The sequence below is a fragment of the Lithobates pipiens genome, unplaced genomic scaffold (genome assembly GCF_037356315.1).
Source record: "Lithobates pipiens isolate NorthernLeopardFrog02 unplaced genomic scaffold, aLitPip1_a1.2 Scaffold_13, whole genome shotgun sequence".
NCBI lineage: Eukaryota > Metazoa > Chordata > Amphibia > Anura > Ranidae > Lithobates > Lithobates pipiens.
The window spans coordinates 348,943,512-348,965,209 of NW_027507718.1; the positions used below are offsets into that span (position 1 = coordinate 348,943,512).

General features: G+C 43.7%; 1 protein-coding gene across 1 annotated transcript in view; it reads right to left on the reverse strand.

Annotated features, from left to right (window-relative positions):
- PDGFC (platelet derived growth factor C) overlaps nucleotides 1–21,698 on the reverse strand; it is a 351,789-nt gene that overhangs the window by 70,994 nt on the left and 259,097 nt on the right. The window lies entirely within an intron of this gene.

Genomic DNA, 21,698 nt, shown 5'->3' on the forward strand with positions numbered 1-21,698 from the left:
ATCTGTATGAGATTACTACATTTCCACTGATAGGTGCAGACAACGTATGGCAATAAACTCAACAGAAAAAAGTCACCTCTCTGCCCTGTCTTTATTATTATATTATTGTCTTTATACTGGAAAGTATGGCCAAACAGCAATATATGTCTCCCTCTACCACAATACCACATAATATCTGAATTTAAACTGATGTCTTCACTCAATATTCCACCAGTCGTAAGCTGGCCATATGCAGAACTAATTTCAGCTGGTTCCTGATGAACTGTTCAACCCTTGGATGGCCCTGTAGATGCGACTCCCACCCACCATCCTTCGATCTGGAAATTTAAGGAAAGTTGACTGTCAGAACACCAGTGAACACACTGGCCAGCAGGAGAGCTTTAACCACCAATGTTTAGCATGGATGGAGGAATCAAGTCATTTTTCTCGTTCCACCTGCAGTGCTGAATGAGAGCTCTTACATACTGTATATGGGCAGCTTTAGGTTTCTATCATTCATCGGCAAATGCTGCATCTGCAAAGTCCAGGATATGTGCATGCATCTTGGTTATGTACAAGCACCATACAGGAGGGGATCTGCCTGGAGAGTTAGATCTTTCCTCTCCCATAAAAATAGCAGCACTCTCATAAATAATGTACAACTCTTACAGTACTTTTTAAAATAATGTATAACTGTCATAGCACTCTTTAAAGCAATGTACAACTCTCATAGCACTCTCCAAAGTGATGAATATCTCTCACGGCACTCTTTAAAGCAATGTACAACTCTTACAGCACTCTCCAAAGTAATGCATAAACTCTTGTTGCATTCTCTAAAGCAATGTATAACTCTTATAGCATTCTCCAAAGTAATGTATAACTCTCAGAGCACTCTCTGAGGTAATCTATGACTCTCATAGCACTCTCCACAACACTTTCTTAAGAACTATATAACTCTCATAGCACCCTCTAAAGCAAGGTATAGCTCTTAGGCCGCGTACACACGGGCGGACTGTTGGCTCAACTTTGTCCGCTGAACAGTGTTTCAGCGGACAGTCCGCTCGTGTGTGGGGCTTCAGCGGACAGTTTCAGCGGACAGTTTGACGAACAAAGTTTTTCGGAAATTCCGAAAAACTGTCCGCTGAAACTTGGTTTGAGCGAACAGTCCGCCCGTGTGTAGGCCACTTTCGAAATGAGCAAACTGTTCCCGCTCGGAGGGAAGTCTGCTCATTTCGAGCGCGTGTGCAGGTAGGCGGGGCCCGCGACGGAGACGTCGCGGGCTCCGCCGCCTGGAATGGACTTAAAGGGGAACCCCAACGCCGAAAAAAAATCGACGTGGGGGTCCCCCCAAAGTCCACAACAGACCCTTGTCCGAGCACGCTACCCGGCCGGCCAGGAAAGGGGGGTGAGCGAGCGCGCCCCCCCTCCTGAGCCGTACCAGGCCGCGTGCCCTCAACATGGGGGGTGCCTTGGGGAAGGGGGGGGCGCGCGGCCCCCCCACCCCAAAGCACCTTGTCCCCATGTTGATGAGGACAAGGGCCTCTTCCCGACAACCCTGGCCGTTGGTTGTCGGGGTCTGCGGGCGGGGGGCTTATCGGAATCCGGGAGCCCCCTTTAATAAGGGGGCCCCCGGATACCGGCCCCCCACCCTATGTGAATGAGTATGGGGTACAATGTACCCCTACCCATTCACCTGTAAGATAAAAGTACCCAAAAAAAACCACAACACACGAGATAAAATATTTTATTGCACAGCTCCGGGGGTCTTCCGTCTTCGGGGGTCTTCTCGCCGGACTCCTCCGCTATCTTCTTGTAGCTCTTTTGCTAGCGGAGGAGTCCGGCTTTCTTCCTCCCCGCCGCCGGCCTCTTCTCCCGACTTCGGGGGTCTTGTCCCCCTCTTCGGTTCTTCTGCCGGGCCACCGCGCCTTCTTATAGCTCTTTTGCAGGCGGTGGCCCGGTCTTCTGTCGCCGCTGTCGCCGCTGTTGCCGCCGCCTTCCGTTCTTGTTCTTCTTCTTGTTCTTCTTGTTCTTCTCCAGGAGATGTTGACACGTCGCTCTCTCCGGCCGGAATGCCAGAGCCGCGCTGTGCGGCCACTTATATAGTGACAATGGGGCGGTGTCACATGGTATATGTCACATGGGTTGGTCACATGGGTTGATGTCACATGGGGACTATGACATCGTAAGGGGGCGGGGTCACCATGTGACCAACCCATGTGACATATACCATGTGACACCGCCCCATTGTCACTATATAAGTGGCCGCTCAGCGAGGCTCTGGCATTCCGGCCGGAGAGAGCGACGTGTCAACATCTCCTGGAGAAGAACAAGAAGAACAAGAAGAAGAACAAGAACGGAAGGCAGCGGCGACAGCGGCGACAGAAGACCGGGCCACCGCCTCTAAAAGAGCTATAAGAAGGCGCGGTGGCCCGGCAGAAGAACGGAAGGCGGCGACAGAAGGCGGCGACAGAAGACCGGGCCACCGCCTGCAAAAGAGCTATAAGAAGGCGCGGTGGCCCGGCAGAAGAACCGAAGAGGGGGACAAGACCCCCGAAGACGGAAGACCCCCGGAGCTGTGCAATAAAATATTTTATCTTGTGTGTTGTGTTTTTTTTTTGGGGTACTTTTATTTTACAGGTGAATGGGTAGGGGTACATTGTACCCCATACTCATTCACATAGGGTGGGGGGCCGGTATCCGGGGGCCCCCTTATTAAAGGGGGCTCCCGGATTCCGATAAGCCCCCCGCCCGCAGACCCCGACAACCAACGGCCAGGGTTGTCGGGAAGAGGCCCTTGTCCTCATCAACATGGGGACAAGGTGCTTTGGGGTGGGGGGGCCGCGCGGCCCCCCCTTCCCCAAGGCACCCCCCATGTTGAGGGCACGCGGCCTGGTACGGCTCAGGAGGGGGGGCGCGCTCGCTCGCCCCCCTTTCCTGGCCGGCCGGGTAGCGTGCTCGGACAAGGGTCTGTTGTGGACTTTGGGAGGACCCCCACGCCGATTTATTTCGGCGTTGGGGTTCCCCTTTAAGTCCATTCCAGGCGGCGGAGCCCGCGACGTCTCCGTCGCGGGCCCCGCCTACCTGCACACGCGCTCGAAATGAGCGGACTGTTGCCTCGTGTGTGGGCGAGTCCGCTCATTTCAAAAGTTGCGCGGACTTAGTACGACGAACAAAGTTTGCCGTATTTGTCCGCTCAAAAAGTGCCGTGTGTGGGCGTGTTCGTTCATTCAAAAGTTTGAGCGGACTGTTTGACGAACTTAGTTTCGGCAGACAGTCCCCGCGTGTGTACGCCGCCTCACAGTGCTCTCTGAAGTAATTTAAAACTGTTACAGCATTCTCTTTTGTAAAGTAACACATTTATTCAAATTTTAGTGCATTATTTGCTACATTTACACTGGCAGCCTCATAGAGGAACTTCAGTCTTTTTTATTTCAATTAAAAGTGAGCTGCTACAAATACTCTAGCTGCTGACTTTTAAATAGGGTGCTGTCCTCAGCAGCTAGTGCTGCCATTTTAGATATGGGAGCCAACTGATTTCCTGATTAATCACTGTCCATGTACAAGATTGTGTGGTGCCATGGCACTAGTTCTGCAGCCTCCTGGGACATGTGATGTATCCCAGGAGGCTGTGGGCAGGGGATCTGGGCATGCACAAGTGCATATCATTCTCTCCTAGGTGAGAATTGAGGACGTGGAAGTGGGTACCTGTCAAAAAAGGTACCTGCTCCCTTTAAAAAAAAAATAAAAAAACATTTTAGGGGAGGCTGTGGGGAGGTAAACGGCAGTTCATTTTTGAGTGAAGGCCCTCTTTAATAAAACCACAATTGGCAGAAGTACCAGTCTTCGATATTTTCCAATAGCCAGCATGAGACCCCTGATATAGATTATCCTATTATGTAGGTCCAGTCCTGAGTTTTGGGGTCATTAGAGTGAATGGGGAGGGCCCAAGCTGCAGGCTGTGGAGGGGAAGGGGAACGTCAACACTCCAGTACAAAACAGGATTAGTGGAAAAAAAAAAAATGATTGATACCAAACAAACTTAAATGCTTGCATATACAGACTATATACAGAAAAAGTAGATACACATATTGTTAATATTATTTTACCTTGTAAAAAACAAAAAAAACTTAGCTTGCCTTTAAAGAGATTTCCCACTTTCAGTATAAATCGGAAAATCCTGAGTACATGCTTCTTCCCAAATGCTGGAGATCTCCATTCTTGGAATCCTACCAATCAGCTGTTTCAACACTACTGCCATGCCAAAGGTACCACAATTGAAGCTGCTCAGGTTTCTTCACCTGCAGCACCAGAAGCCTATTTCTTTTCAATGGATCTCCAAGGCCTGACATCTTCTGGGCAATTCAGGCTGCCCTGGAAAGCATTGCATTTCCAAATGTGAGCTGCATTATAGCAAACAAAGACAAACAGCTACTAAAACAGGAGTAGCCTCACAGCTGTTTGGCAGAGCTATTAAAACAGGTTATCCATGTGGGAACCTGAGCAGGGCAATCTCTACCAATCAGGAGACAGGTGCATAAGGTTTCCACTTTCTTACACAAAAAGAACCATCAGAAAAGTTAAAGGATAGTTGTCATTGTTATTTTTTCAGGGCTATGCAAATGGACTCTGATCCTTATCCTTGCATCACTACTTCATAGACTTGAACAAATCAGATATCTCAAAACATGTTTGTCCTAGGTCGGTGACTTAAAAGGTGGGAAGCAAGCGCTTGAAAATAAGTATGTAATGGTAACGCTCTGTTGAGTGGCTAATGTGACTGGTACACATTTCAAGCATGGGGCCACAATAAAGGAAGGCTCCAAGGTTAGCAGTGCATCAACGATCACAATTCAGTCATGATAATAGGGATGGGATAGAATGCAAAAAAATCTTATTTACTTATTTTGTGCTTTTTGTTTTAATTTTTGCTATTAATATTGTATTGCACATGGGATTATGTGTAGTCATATTTAGTATGATGAAATGGTGATTTGTAATTTTAGTTTAGCCAGCAGGTTGTTATATAGCAGCACAAGCACACACTTATTATTTTAGCACAATCTGTGTGCAGCAGCAGCTTATTAGGTTTAGACATATTAATTAAGAATGTTTGGGAGTCAGGACCCCATCCAAGACTTACCAAGGGAGAGAGGCAAGCGGACTATCTCGGTACAGGTAAAGAAAATATATATCAAAAATACAAAGCAAATTAAAACCAAGTTAACAAAGTTTATTCATACAAAAAAAAAAGTATACACATAGGAGCTAAAAAGCTACACAGCTGACATGGTGTTTCGACTAGCTTTGCGAGTTTGCCGCTTCTTAAGGAAAAAGTCTTGGATGAGGTCCTGACTCACAAACATTCTTTCTCAATTGATTTGGATGATGGTACATATATAACTGTTTACACATTATTATTAACTTGTTATGAGGCCTATTCAATTTGTTCACGTTAATTAATTGACTTTGGCAGCATGCAGTACCACTATTTTTCAGCAATTCAGGAAGCAGCAGCTCTGCTCTCTACTGCAGCCGTATGCTTCCTCTAGCCCTGGCTCCTGTCACATTGATGATGATTGGGAACGGCGGGTCAGGAATCCATGATCTGGGAGATCTGCACTGCATGTGCTGTCAGTCTACATAGTCTAGTATGTGCCCTACATACATACCGCTATTATAACAGACATTTTTTGCATTACTGGTCTTTCAGATTTTAAAAATGTAATTTTTTTTTCTACTATCAATATCGCTACATTATTTTTCATTAGATCCCCTGTATGGGAATTTTGCCTTGCCCCCCGGCCTGTTCCTGGGTGATCCCTGTCATTCTGATCCCAGGTGGGGACATGGGACCCCATTGCTCCTCTGGTACTTGGCTAGATACTGCTACAAGTTTTTAAATTCCTTGGCTATTATTATGTGCTCCGGAAGCATGGGGTTCAGGGCTTTCCTCCGCGCTGCTAACTGAAAATCTGTACATTGAACAGTATGTAAATAAGAAAAGGGAGACGTTTATTGTATTATTATCTGTCTAGTTAAATCTGTGATTTTGGTGACTACTTGTGTATGTTTACCTCTAGAAATGTTTACGGCCTGACCTGCTCCACATCCCTGATGAAGGGATACAATCCTGAAACGCGTTGGGTGTTGCATAGGGGACAGCCACTATACAGACCATTGTCAGATCATAACTTATCAACAGTGTACAGTATTAGTTTATGTATAACATGGTGTACTGTTCATACTTGATATTATCAGCCTGATTTCTTTTAATTATTGTTCTCAATAAAATTTGTATTTATATACTCTTAACAGAAGACTGCTGTATTTTGATAAGTTTAGGCCTGAAAAGTCCCATATTGGGGAACTTTTGCCCTTTTTTCCAATTATTATTGGGAAGTTGGCCTAATTTTTCACTGATCTGACCAATATCCATTGCTATTGTGTAGTACCAGTCAGCAGTAACTGTCAGCAGGATCCACCAGCAGTACTTACCATGGAGGACAGCCAGCTGCAGCTGCCAGCCATACCTGCCTTAATGACAGCAGCAGCTGCCAGTCATAGCTGCCTGGGGGACAGCAGCAGCCACCAGCCATAGCCGCCTGGGGGACAGCAGCAGTCGCCAGCCATAGTCACCTGGGGGACAGCAGCAGCCAGCAGTGCCTGCAGGAATCCTGAGGAAGAAGTGAAGATTGAGGTCAGTTGAGGTGCAGGTTAACTGCAGTGCATCAGTGTGAAAGGAGCCTTAGGCTCCTTTCACATGATCGGTCTGATCTAGTCTGCCTGTCTGTTATTCATGCGGACCCAAATGGACTCTCTAGTCAGCTCCATAGAGCGGCAGATGTAAACGAACGTGTGTCCATTTATACCTGCCTATCTCCAATCCGATCCACTTAAAAAACAGAAGGGGATCTGTCCCCTTCTGTCTGTGTGGATCGGAGAGCCCATAGAGTAGAGCTGGCTGTGTCCATGTCTGCTCTGCATATGCAGAGTGGACACAGACCTGTTATCCTCCCAATCCGCTCATTGTGACCCGCGACTAGATACCAAGTCGCAAAAGTGTCCCTCACTCTTCAAAAGGTTGGGCACCCCTGGTATATATATATACATATATATATATATATATATATATATATATATATATATATATATATATATATATATATATACCCTCCTTTTCCCACCTAAAGATCACAAGATACAGTAAATACAAAATAGTAAACACTGTTTTTATGATAAGCAAATTTATACTCTTGACTTGTGCTTCACATTTATAAATATCACTGAACCAAAAGAGAATAAAATGGCACTGAACAGTACAAAAGTATTAATCAGTAGTGTCGATAAATTATTATAGACCTATGTTTAAAAACATACTGAAATGATGACATCAGTCTGACTGCAATGTCTGTTCCCCTTTCAGGGATAGGTTTTGGAATTTTAGATATTTTGTAAAACATTGCCACTTATTTTATGATTGGATATTAATTTCAACAGAGTTTAAAAAAATATACTTGTTAGATTCCAGCAATTCTCTCTATAACCAGATAACATTCATTCTCATGTAAGGAATAATCTAAAATAGTAGGCAAGAAATGTTCTTGAGATGACATATGGAGGCTAAAAAAATCTATAGATCATTAGTCTTATCAACAGTAGTTTTATTTATATGTAAATCTATTTAGAACAGTGAATTTGAACATTCTGTTCTATGAGTTCTCCACACCAAACAGGCTAAAGCAGAAATTCAGATCACCACGTCCTTTTTTTTTTTTTTTTTTTAACAAATAAATGAATAAGTATAAGCTTTTGGGGAGAAGTGACTAAAGGAATCAAAAATCCCCCATTGGAATGTTATACATGGCTGTACGAAAATAAGGAATAACCCTCTTGTTTTTGGGATATGCGATGGACTGAGAAGTGTGAAACTTTCTATTCTTAGAGGATTCTACTGTGCTATGTACTTATTTTTGTTGGATGACTTCTTGGCTTTTTTCAGTCCCTTCCCATCATAACCATAATGGCTATACATGCTTATAAGGTCTGAAGCCCTACTCCATAGATGGCTTTATAATATTAGGCCATATATTCACCAGTGTTTGTGGATGTGAGGCCAGATATACTAACTTTAAAAGTATGTAAAAGTCTCAGTAAAGGTGAGTACAACCTTATTGAGGGTATATTAAAAGAGATGACCTGTTCAGACCCAAACATAACATAAACATGCCTCCATCCCTGTATATATGGAAAAAATAGAGAATGGGTTTTGGGAGTTTAAATAAGGCATGGATATGTGTATAAAATTATCTAGGATACGTAAAATAGGTTAGCTGTCACAGTCCCTGTAAGCCCTTGTACACACGGTCGGAGAATCCGTCGGAATGTGTCCTATCAGACCGTGTTGTTGGATAATCCGACTGTGTGTGGTATGCATCGGACTGATTCCGTCGGAATATCCGTCGGACCCAATTTTCCAACTTGTTGGAAATATTTCCTGACCAACTGGGCAGATCGGACATACTCCGATCATGTGTAGAGAATTTTGATTGGACCAAGTGCCACGCATGCTCAGATCAAATTCCTACATCAAAGCTATTGGTTACTAGCCTGAATGTAGTCCCATAATAACGAAATTACGTCATCACGTTCTGAAAGATCGGATTTTTCGACAACTTCGTCCGACCGTGTGTATGCAACAGTTTCGGACAAGATCCGACGGACAAAATCCGACAGGCAAAATCCGACGGATTTGGTTGTCGAAATCTCCGACCGTGTGTACAGGGGCTAAGGGGAGATCTAAGTAACCATAAAGAATTGCTGAATAATCAATCCAATAAATTAAATTCATTAATGAATGAAATATAATATATAATGTATCATAATATATAATACATAGATCATGCAGAAAAAAGCATAATACAAAATAGTAATCATATTAACATATTTAATATTCATATTGGATAGACTTTAGTACAAGTAATCACAGTTAGGTAAATTAAATGAACATATAGATCAAGTGAAACATTATTATCCTAGTAAATGTAGATATTAAAAACAATCAATGAAATTCATGATTTTTAGGCAAGCTTGACTTGGCATCCCTGATTGTGGACTTGACACGTTTCATGGCGTTTAAAGCCAATCGTCAGGAGTAGAATGCATGAATAGTGGATAAAGAATAGAATAAATGGATAAATAGGTCAATAAAGTCTCTGGTAATGTGTCATGCTTTCAATAAGAGAGCAGGATTTGAGGATTTATACATTACCAATGGCGAAGCTCAAATAGATAGCCCAGTAGTCCCCATATTGGAGTAGGGTGGTGGTCCCGACTGCGCTGTCCGGAGCCCGGTAAGTATGGCGGGGCATCGCAGCAGGGGGAGCGCCGGTATCGGGGGTGTGTGAGAGCAGTCGGCGGCAGTGGAGCAACATGAATGCTCTCACCTGACAGGCAGGAGTCTGCCTGTCAGTTTCACATACAATCTCAGTGGCTGCAACCAGTTAGGTCTGTATGACGTATGGAACTTGTGGCAAAAGGGTTAGCTGAAGATGTTTTTTACCTTCATGTATTTTATGCATGAAGGTAAAATACGTTCTGTATGCTCCCCCCCCCCCCCCCCTCGGTCCCTCAATACTCACCTGGATGCCTTCTTGATCCAGCAATGTGCATAGGGGCCTCTCTCTCTCCTCATTGACTGAGACACTGCAGCGGGAGCCACTGGCCAGTGAACCAATGAGGAGAGGGTGGGGGGTGGCGAGCAAAGGCTTTATGTGTCCTATGGACCCATAGAGCGGGGATCAGGAGTGAGCATGCGCCAGTGTCCCTATAGCAAGCGTTTTGCTATTGGGGGCACTGATCAAGGGATAGGAGCTAGGAGCATTGGCAGGGGACCAGAGAAGAAGATAATTGGGGCTGTTCTGTGCAAAGTCATTGCACAGACCAGGTAAGTATGACATGTTTGTTATTAAAAAAGTAAAAAAAAAAAACTTTTAATATCAATTTAAGGTACTGGAATGACAATACATAAATCTACTTCTTAAAGTGGGATGGCCTGTTTGTCACACTGAAGATCTGCATTTGTTGCTTATAGAATAGATTACGTCATGGTGTCTCTGCTCTTTCTCTAGCGTACAGATCAGAGACCAATGATCCTGTTTAAAGTTTTTAAAGTGATACTAAATATACATTTAATTGACATTATACCTTCTATTTATGTATAAAGATCATGCCACTTTATTTAATATAAAAAAGCATCTTATTTAATCATGCTGTTCAGCAGTCACATGACATTTCCCAGGTTTCTCCCATGTTTAACCTCCCTAGCGGTAATCCCGAGTCTGGCTCGGGTTGGGATTTTCATTACAATAGCATTAACCCCGAGCCAGACTCGGGTTTGCACCGCTCGATGCAGGGGAGGACACAGGGATCGTTACTTACCTTGTCCCCTGGATCCAGCGATGTCCGCCGCGCTGTGTGATCGAGCCGTCCTGCGCTCGATTCACAGTGCCGAATGCCGCCGAGCTCCGTTCCCTGCGACGTTACGACGCACGGGAGCGGAGAACGGCGGCAAATTCAAAAAAGTAAAAACACACAAAACACACACAGCACTGTAATCTTACAGATTACAGTGCTGTAGTAAAAAATACACACCCCCTTTGTCCCTAGTGGTTTGTGCAATGCCCTGCATGCACTTTTATATTATAAATACTGTTTTTTACTGCTTGGAATTTGGAGATTGTCCATAGCAACCAAAACATGTCCCTTTTTCAGTTTTTTTGGGATTTGATTACATTATTGAATAATTTTTATTATTCTTTATTATATTATAAACTTTATCATACCCGGGATGTCCGCTAGACTCTGGTTTGAAGAGATTTCAGAGCGTTGTTCCTAAGAATTACAGGACTACAAAATAAAAGCCAGATTTCCATGCAAAATAATTGTACCGCTTTCAGCACCTTATTCCAGACTGAATCATACCGCCAGGGAGGTTAAGGAAGGATATGAAAGAATAATTTCTAGTGCTTTGCTGATGTATGCACTATAGCAGCAAAGGACTTATGAGGCTGGGTTCACACTATCTTTGGATGCGGCTCACAGCAAAGGTCCAGTGCCTCCTCGTTCATCGTTTCAGGTCTGATTTCAGCCCAAATTTTTGGGCTGAATTCAGACCTGAAACAGATCAAAAGACGCACAGGACCCTTGTGCAAATTCGCACTGGAGCCACAGCGGAGATATGTGAACCGGCTCCTTAGTCAAAATCTCCTGCTATTGCAAATTGGATGTGCAATATTGTGAACCCAGCCTTAAACTCTCTCTGTACAGCACTGAGTGGTGCTGTGCAAGTCACATGACAAAAAATGGCTTTCAGAAAAGAGTCATTAAACAATTATTAATGGCAACAAAGTTAATAGCAAGAGTGTTTTAAAACATCATAGCAATCTATATTTCAAAGCAAATGTTTATGTTTATTTTTTTGCTAAATCATGGCATAGGCTGAGTTTAAGTTGACTGAAAATAGCTTTCATTTTGTTCACACTGAAAAGATATCTAGAGGATATCTGTCAACCACAGGCTGTGTCACACCCGTCAAGCCAAAGTCTATGGTGTGTATGTGCTGGAACTAACTGGAAGGTGAAGCGTCCATCAATTTTCATCTTATATCACACCCCCATAATGTTTAACAATGTCAGGACATGGAGCAGGAGGGAAGAGAGTGTAATTTACCAGTGTGTATACACGCACATGTGTGGCCATATAGTCATGTGGGCTGTACAAATAAGAAAAAGGTAGGGAATGAACAGTTTAGAAGGGAACTGAAACTGGAGCATGCTCAGTGAATTTGGCAATGGTTCATCTACACAATCTCAGGTTGCAGCAGGAACACAGATAAGGAGGGAGGGAAAGTGAACAGTAGGATCAACCAGCTTCTTTGCAGTCTACAGAAAATGAATGCTCTACTTGCAAAGTGAGTATGCACACAATGTAATATAGCATGTATTGACAGTTTATAATGATTTGTCAGTCCACAGTGAACTTCTGTCAAATCAGAAGCAAGCAGGCAGTGAAAAGATTTAAAGAGACTGCTAAGAGTATGCCATAGTTCAGTTTAAAGTGTGCTGGGGAGGTCACAGTAAGCAGTTATTATTTCTTTATCCCGACAACTGTGCAGGTTTATTATCCTTGGAAGAGGCCAACCAGCACAGATGATGCCTGGATGAAGGGCTTGGTGCACCCATGTACATTTTGTGAGATTTACCAGAATACACAAAGCTACTTAAAGTGGTTGTAAAGCCACTATGTGTTGTTAATACATCTACATATTAGATAATTAACATATGCCACAGTGTCTGAGCTATATAAAAAAAGTGATGATTTGTACCTTATTTCAGAGCGTCTCCCGACGCTCACGTGACTGCTTGGCTCTCTCCTCTCCCAGTCTGGCAGATGCAGCGGGAGTGGCCGAGAACTCGCGCTGATGTCAGCCGGGAGGAAGAGAGAAGGAGAGAGCTGAGCAGTCACGTGAGCGCCGAGCAGCACTCTGAAATAAGGTAGAAATTGTAATTTTTTTTGTTATAGATCACAGACACTGGGGCACGTTGTTATCAAACAGAGGCTATTGTATTAACATCACATTGTTTTGTAGCAGCGGGGAGGGGGTGGGCAGTGACACGAGCAGACAGGCAGGGAAGGAAGGGGCGAGAGGAGGACAGAGGAAAGCAGAGAGGATGCAGAGGCACATAAACTGACCACAGTATCAGGGCTCAGCAGCCATGATAAATCATGGTCAGTTTACAGGGAGGGGTAGTACCAGGCAGAATCTATCAGGTATTTCAGGTGATACAGGGGGCCAAATTATAGGGTTACAAACACTTTAACAACTTCAGCCCCGGAAGGATTTACCCCCTTCCTGACCAGAGCACTTTTTGCAATACAGCACTGCGTCGCTTTAACTGACAATTGCGCGGTCATGCGACATTACAACCAAACAAAATTGACGTCCTTTTTTTCCCACAAATAGAGCTTTCTTTTGGTGGTATTTGATCACCTCTGCAGTTTTTATTTTTTGCCATATAAACAAAAAAAGAGCGACAATTTTGAAAAAAGCTATTTTTTTACTTTTTGCTAAAATAAATAGCCCCAAAAAATATATAAGAAAACAAATTTCTTTCTCAGTTTAGGCCAATATGTATTCTTCTACATATTTTTGGTAAAAAAAAAAAATCGCAATAAGCGTATATTGAATGATTTGAGTAAAAGCTTTTAGCGTATACAAAATAGGGGATAGATTTATGACATATTTCTTTTTTATTATTAATGGCACCGATCTGCAATTTGTATCATGACTGCGACATTATGGCGGACACATCGGACACTTTTGATATCATTTTGGGACCATTGTCACTTATACAGCGATCAGTGCTATGAAAATGCACTGATTACTGTGTAAATGACACTGGCAGAGTAGGGGTTAAACACTAGAGGGCATTCAAGGGGTTAAGTGTGTCCTAGGGAGGTGTTCTAACTGTGGGGGGGGCTACCACTAACATGACAGCGATAACTGCTCCCGACCATAGGGAGCAGTAGCTCCCTGTCATGTCACTAGACAGAACAGGGAAATGCTTTCTTCCTTCATCTCCCCGTTCTTCTGCTCTTTGACATGATCGTGGGCCCCTGGCGGACATTGAGTCCACGGTACCTACGGGCACAGTCATGGAGTACAAATCGGGCATGTGCCCACAATGCCACAATTTACAGGGGACGTACCTGTATGCTCATTTGCCCAGCCATGCCATTGTGCTGACGTACCTCGTGGTACTCTGGTCGGCTAGTGGTTAAGCTGGTCATACATGAAATTCAAGCTGTGGGTAGCTTGCTGGCATCACTCTACTCCACAAACTTTGAGTAAAAAATGTAAGGAGTCGGGTGAAAAAATGTCAATGGAGCAGCGACTATAGTAAATCAGCTGCAGTGACTGTTCGGCTAGGATCCAACTTTTTATGATGCAATTTGGATGCTATTTAGATGACTTGCATATTCTATGGCACCAGAATCATGATAGAATCACACCAAAGTAGGGATGTATTTATAGGACAAATGAAAATCGGATTTTCTATTATATATTACAGAAACCGTGGTTATTGTTTACTTTGCCTTTCTAACATAGAAAGCTTACTTGATGAGTACTAATTTTGCTGGATTTCCCATGCAATATACACAGAAGTCTCTAAAACTCCAGGACACTGAGGGGCTGAAAAATGTATAATTCAACTAATTGTATGTAATTTTCCATTATAGTAAAGGCAAAGAAAATGAGTGGAATCATCATCCCAAATCCCACAGAGCGTATTTGATTGTAAGCATTGCCATCTGTCTGAAAAAAAAAAGAATTATGAATGTTAGCTAGATAAATGTTCTTGTGTTGTAGTCGAATTCTTACCTGTGCTCATTTCCAAACCTGTGGCCTCTTTTTTTTACTCAGCTTTTAATGCGTTTTATGTCTTCATAGGGGAGATTTCCCCTCACTTTTTGTCCTTATGGCAATAAGTCAAAGACTTTTATGCCGCGTACACACGACCGGACTTTCCGCCAGAAAAGGTCAGACGCAATAATTTCATCGGACATTCCGATCGTGTGTGGGCTTCAGTGGACTTTTTTCTTCAAAAATTCAGACGGACCTAGAAATAGAACACGTTTTAAATCTTTCCGACGGAATAATTTCCTATCGGGAAAACCGTTCGTCTGTATGCTGGTCCGACAGACCAAATACGACGCAAGGGAAGCTATTGGCTACTGACTATTGAACTTCCTTTTCTAGTCCTGTCGTATGTAATCGCGTTCGAAACAATTGGACTTTGGTGTGATCGTGTGTGGGTAAGTCTGTTCGGTCAGAACTCTGTCAGAAAGACTGTCAGAGTTTTCTTCTGACTGAAAGTCCGGTCGTGTGTACGCGGCATTAATCTGAACACATGGAGAGACTTTTTAGATACCTCCAAATCTACAGCAATCTCTGGAGTGAGCTTTCCCTCTGCCGGTCCATTTGCAGTTTACAAAAAATCCCTTCTTGTGAGAAGATCACAGGTAGATTGCGTCTTTGCCGGCAGGCTGATGCACAAGCGCTCTTGATCTCTATCATGTAAGATCCTACGAATCTGGTAAGTAGTTTGTGATATCATACCTCATATCAGAATGTTGGAATATCCTACCAATTAAAGATCTTATGTTTCTTTGGAATTCGGTTACTCAGAGATTAACATATGGACTTTTATTTGGTTATGGTTTAATATACCTTTATGTTTTTACCCACACTTTGAAGGATTTTGAATTTGAGTGATATTTCTATTATATGCACTATGGAATTTGTATTATTTTGTATGCACTGATTTATTCATGTATATATGCATTCTTATGTATGTGCACTCTTTTTCTTCTTTCCATTTATCCAGACAGTATGACCACCTACTGAATTGGTATCATCCACAGACAGTTTAACTCACAGAATTTGAATTCAGTGCAATTTCAATTCAGCTAATTGCAATACAGAGGAGGATTGTCCAGTCTATTGAAGTGTAAGAAGACAATGACTTTCCTAAGCCCTGTCACTTCAAAGTACCAACACTGACTGAGGGAGCATGGAAGAAACAAGAAGGGTCTTGATACTGTAGGACTGAATTAACTAGCACTAAACAGGAGAGAGGGAAATAGGGAGAAACAAGGAAACCAGTTTAATATAACACAAAAAAATCACGTAAAAGTGGTGCACAACACAGGGTTGCCATTCTATCGCCCCCCCAGACGTGTGAAATAAGACCAAGCAGCTAAGTCCTTGCACTCTGTTGATTGGTGATTCCCTACATTTTGGACAAATCTTTCTTAGTACTAAATTTTTATACTGCCCTGAGACATTGTCAGTGTTCTGGAAAATACTTACTTCAAACTTCCTCATGTGTAACATTTCTCATTTGTATTCAAAATGCATGCCTTCTGGAAACCACAGTACCCACAACACGTTTTACTGCATGTTAAATTCAGTAACAAAGTTAATTTGTTGCAGCCTCACTCATATGGCACACGCAGAAAGCTTCACTTACCGTATGTTGCTGTTCACATGGAGTCTTCCATACTCCCCCATCCCCTATACGCGGCAAGAGTAACAACAAACTAATACACACATATCCAGGTCTCTACTTTGAGCACCATGGTAATAGGGGACATGCATATATAAAGTAGCTCCATGCAAACATTATGATACAAATTATACACACTTGCAAAGGGCTGTAATTATATGTATCTGGGGCCCATAGTGAAACCATTAAAGTAGTATTTGGGGATAACTAACTAATCTTAAAACCGTTCCCTCCACTCTCCTAACACCTATACTAACTTGTGGATCACTATACTTGCCTACACTATATTACCAAAAGTATTGGGCGGCCTGCCTTTACACGCACATGAGCTTTAATGGCATCCCGGTCTTAGTCCGTAGGGTTCAATATTGAGTTGGCCCACCCTTTGCAGCTATAACAGCTTTAACTCTTCTGGGAAGGCTGTCCACAAGGTATAGGCAATCTTTGAATGTTCTTCCAGAAGAGCATTTGTGAGGTCAAGCACTGATGGGGATGAGAAAGCTTGGCTTGCAGTCTCTGCTTTAATTTATTCCAAAGGTGTTCTATTGCATTGCATTGAGGTCAGGGCTCTGTGCAGGATAGTCAAGTTCCTCCACTCCAAACTCACTCATCATGTTTTTATGAACCTTGCTTTGTGCATTGGTCAAAATCATTTGGTGGAGGGGGGATTATGGTGTGGGGTTGTTTTTCAGGGGTTGGGCTTGGCCCCTTAGTTCCAGTGAAGGAAACTCTTATGCCGCGTACACACGAGCGGACTTTTCAACATCCAAAGTCCGAAGGACCGAGTCCGTCAGACTATCCGATCGTGTGTGGGCTGCAACGGACTTTTGATTCACCAAAGTCTGACGGACTTTAGAATATGGAACATGCTTCAAATTTTCCCGAAGGAACTCCGCCGGACCCGGTCCCCTTCGAAAACTCCGCTCGTGTGTATGCTACTCCGACGGACTAAAACCGACGCTAGGGCAGCTATTGGCTACTGGCTATGAACTTCCTTATTCGAGTCGGGTCGTACGTCATCACGTTCGAATCCGTCAGAGTTTAGTGTGATTGTGTGTGGCCAAGTCCGTTCGGCCGAAAAGTCTGTCAGAACTCCGTCGGAATTCCAGCAGAACTCCGACGGAACTCCTTTGGAAGTCTGTCGGACTTAAGTCCTCTCGTGTGTACGGGGCATTAAGGTGTCAGCATACCAAGACAATTTCATGCTCCTAACTTTGTGGGAACAGTTTGGGGATGGCCCCTTCCTGTTGCAACATGAATTAAAGCAGAGACTGCAAGCCAGGCCTACTCGTCCACATCAGTGCCTGACCTCACAAATGCACTTCTGGAAGAACGGTGAAGCATTCCCATAGACACACTCCTAAACCTTGTGGACAGCCTTCCCAGAAGGGTTAAATCTGTTATAGTTGCAAAGGGTGAGCCAACTCAATATTGAGCCCTATGGACTAAGACTGTAATGCCATTAAAGGTCGTGTGCATGTAAAGGCACGTGTCCCAACATTTTTGGTAATATAGGTTATTTTCAGGCTGCTTTTGTCCAGTTAAGTGATCTTCTCACCTGTGTCAGTTAGTACCTTCTTCAGGGGAGAGGAAGGTGCGTCCACAGCAGATGGGCTATAGTAAGCCTACGGGTGAGATCACCATTCAGGCATTCCAGCTGTTGTTGGGAGTGCTCTCTCCTCTCCCCTGAAGCCAGTGTTGGCTGTCACAGGGGAGATCCAGTGACTGGATTAAAGTGGGCTGATAATAGGTAAGTATACCGATTTTTCTTCTAAAGCTTAGTTAGCATAGATGTTAGGCAGGGGGAGGGAGAAGTTTTAAGATTAGTTATGGATAGATATCCTGAAATTCTACTTTATGTCTCTACAACAGGGGTCTCAAACTGGTGGCCCTCCAGCTGTTGTGAAACTACAAGTCCCATCATGCCTCTGCCTGTGGGAGTCATGCTTGTAACTGTCAGCCTTGCAATGCCTCATGGGACTTGTAGTTTCGCAACAGCTGGAGGGCCGCAAGTTTGAGACCCCTGCTCTACAATCTCCATCTTGAGGCCGGGTTCACCCCGCTGCGATGCGGGAACGCCGCGAATCTGCGGCGTTTTTCCGCATCGCATTACTCCCGCCGGCAGTTCCCACTGCCCTATGCGAATGGCTGGGAGTGTCAATGATATGTTAATGACACCCCCAGATCCGTCCGCATATCGCAGTGCGATCTGCCGACTCGCACAGGAATCGGATCGCATGGTGTGAACACCCATGCGATCCAATTCTGTTGCGGACCAAAAAAAGGGTCCCGTGCGAGTTTGCTGCGGGAGCGATGCGAATTCAGCCATACTATCTGTATGGCTGAACTCGCATCGCTACAGAGATCGGATGTGATTAGCACTGCAGTGCGGTGCGAATCACATCCGGATCTCCCCCCGCAGCAGTGTGAACCCGGCCTAAAGGCAATTCCTTTAGATAACAGAATTTTAAAGGGGGTTATTTATAAACATTTTCACCCAAGAGTCACACATGAAACTAATTGGATTAAATTGAAAATATGCAAGAATTATGCTTGATAAATCAATATGAAGCTAGTATTGTCTATAGTTGTTCACAGGTAAGCCTGACTGTCTGTGTCCAGGGCTACTCATCTGAAACTAACCACTGGTAATCCATAGCTCCCGAATGTCCCTGATTTGGAGCAATGTCCCTCTGTCCCTCTTTCCTCCTCATTTGTCCCTCATTTTGGTCTGATCTATATAGTTGTATATAAAATGCACTTTTTATCTATCAAAAAGTGTTTTCCAGTGCTAAACATCATCCAGTTTCTACATTGCTGCATTTAAGCCAATATAAAGGAATAGTAGTGGTAAAAAAAAGCACTTGTGGGTTTAACCAATCTTGTTTTTTTATACAATTCTCCTTTAAGGGGGTGTGGCAGGAGGTATGTCCTATGCTTACACACTTTTGCTGATAGGTGTCCCTAATTCCCATCTCAAAAAGTTGGGAGGTATGTGTGAAGAGGGCTTTAACACTAATTGAATTGTTATATCTCTCAGGGAATGAAGTGGTGACATCTAACAATTTCATATGCCCCCAGTCCAAACAGTTTGGCTTAACGCTCGTACTGCTCCAAAAAGTTGTACTTCTTCTTTTGCGGTTTCTAGGGTAAATGTTAATAATAATGGGATACAGATTGATATACTGTAGATCAACAGATTCATTTAGGCTGCTTTCACACTGAGGCACTTTGCTAAAAATAGCGCCTGCAAAGTGCACTGAAACAGCCGCTGCTGTGTCTCCAGTGTGAAAGCCCCAAGGGCTTTCACACTGGAACGGTGCGCTTGCAGAGCGGTCAAAAATGTTCTGCAAGCCTCATCTTTGGAGTGCTGTAGGAGCGGTGTATTTACCGCTCCTAAAGCGCCCCTTCCCATTAAAAACATTTTATTGCACAGCTCCGGGGGTCTTCTCGCCGGACTTCTCCGCTATCTTCTGCTAGCTCTTTTGCTAGCGGAGGAGCCCGGCTTTCTTCTTCGTCGCCGCCGTCCTCTCCTTCCGACTTCAGGGGTCTTGTCCCCCTCTTCGGTTCTTCTTGCCGGACCACCGCTTCTTCTTCCAGCTCTTTTACTAGCGGTGGCCCGGTCTTCTGTCGCCACCGTCGCCGGACGGAAGACCCCCAGAGCTGTGCAATAAACTATTTTAATCCTTGTGTGTTGTGTTTTTTTGTACATTTTTTTCACAGGTGAATGGGTAGGGGTACATTGTACCCCATACTCATTCACATAGGGTGGGGGGCCGGGATCCGGGGGCCCCCTTATTAAAGGGGGCTTCCGGATTCCGATAAGCCCCCCGCCCGCAGACCCCGACAACCAACGGCCAGGGTTGTCAGGAAGAGGCCCTTGTCCTCATCAGCATGGGGACAAGGTGCTTTGGGGTGGGGGGGCCGTGCGGCCCCCCTTCCCCAAGGCACCCCCCATGTTGAGGGCACGCAGCCTGGTACGGCTCAAAAGGGGGGGGTGCTCGCTCGTCCCCACCCCCTTTCCTGGCCCGCCGGGCTGCGTGCTCGGATAGGGGTCTGGTATGGATTTTGGGGGGACCCCACGCTGTTTTTTTTGGCGAAGGGGATTCCCCTTAAAATCCCTGCCGGACCTAAGGGCCTGGTATGCCTCCCAAGGGGGAACCCATGCCGTTTTATTTTACATTTGGCGTGGAGTTCTCCCTTAGGATTCATACCAAAAACAGTGCCTGGTATTGGCGGGAATCCAATTCGGATCCCCGCACCAGTGTCAACCCGGCCAGCAATGCTTGTCGCTTATCGGGAAAGGAAAAGAAACAATTTTCCTTTCCCCGATGCGAGCCGGCTCAGCGCTGGCTCCCGCAACGGAGCTCGTAGGGTGTCAATCTCGCCACTAGAAGCGGCGAGATTGACACAATATCGCAGTCACCTACTGTATAGCGGCACTTTACCGCCAGCACACGCAAAGCCTCAGTGTGAAAGTAGCCTTAGGGTGGACAAAATCAAGTTCACCCCTGTGACATAATTTAGCATATGTTCTAGTTTATATTAAATTACCTGTATCTCTTCTTTTTCTGGTTCTTTGATTTGTTGGTTGCAATGTGTATTCTAATTACACAATGCACATGTTCAGCCAGTATCATTTATGGAAACTCCTGAACGTGATTGTTACATACAATTATGCACAATGAAGAATGATACAGTTCACAAACATATCAGAAGAGACTATATATATCTATCTATCTATTTATCTATCTATCTATCTATCTCTATATATATATATATATATATATATATATATATATATATATATATATATATATATATATATATAACTATTTATTAATAATAAGCATACTTATATATTATAATATTAGAGATAGATTGCAATTTAACTATATACTTGCACTTTAATTGTGCATGTTTTACCTTTAACTATTACACCTTTGCTAGCTCTTTCTAAGAGCACCTTTTTTAGGACACCTTATAAATAAATGTATATCTATTTCATGTCAGTAAAAAATATTTTAGGCAGAACATAGAACAGAACTCTGCTTGTACATGATGAATAATAAACTTGCTGCCAAATTTTTTCTTATTTTTAGTGCCAAGTATGCAATGTTTGCATGACTAGACTGCATCTAGTAAGCATTCTTATTTCAAAATAACATACATTTCTGCACTTTTGGTTACCTGCAGTTTTGTAACTGTTCACTGTTACTGGACCACTTTTGTGACCACTTTTGTTATACTGTAATGTCTCTTTTGTGTGCCATTTACTCCAAAGTTAGTCATTTCTGTGAATACAATCTCTTTAGGCCTCTTTCACACTGAAAAGCTTCTAAACTGCCAGTAAAACACTGAGCACTTTTGAAGAGCTTTTCAGGCGCTTTTGAAGAGCTTTCCATTCAATGGAGAGAGGCATTTTTTCACTGCCCTGCCCCAATGTGAAAGCATTCATTGATTTTAATTGAAATAGTTTTTCGTGAGCTTTTCAGGTTTTTTTTTTTTGCATAAAAGTGCCTGAAAAGCACCTCAGTGCGAAAGGGGTCTTTAGGTAATATTTTGATTGTTATATGTGGTTTGTGATATTAT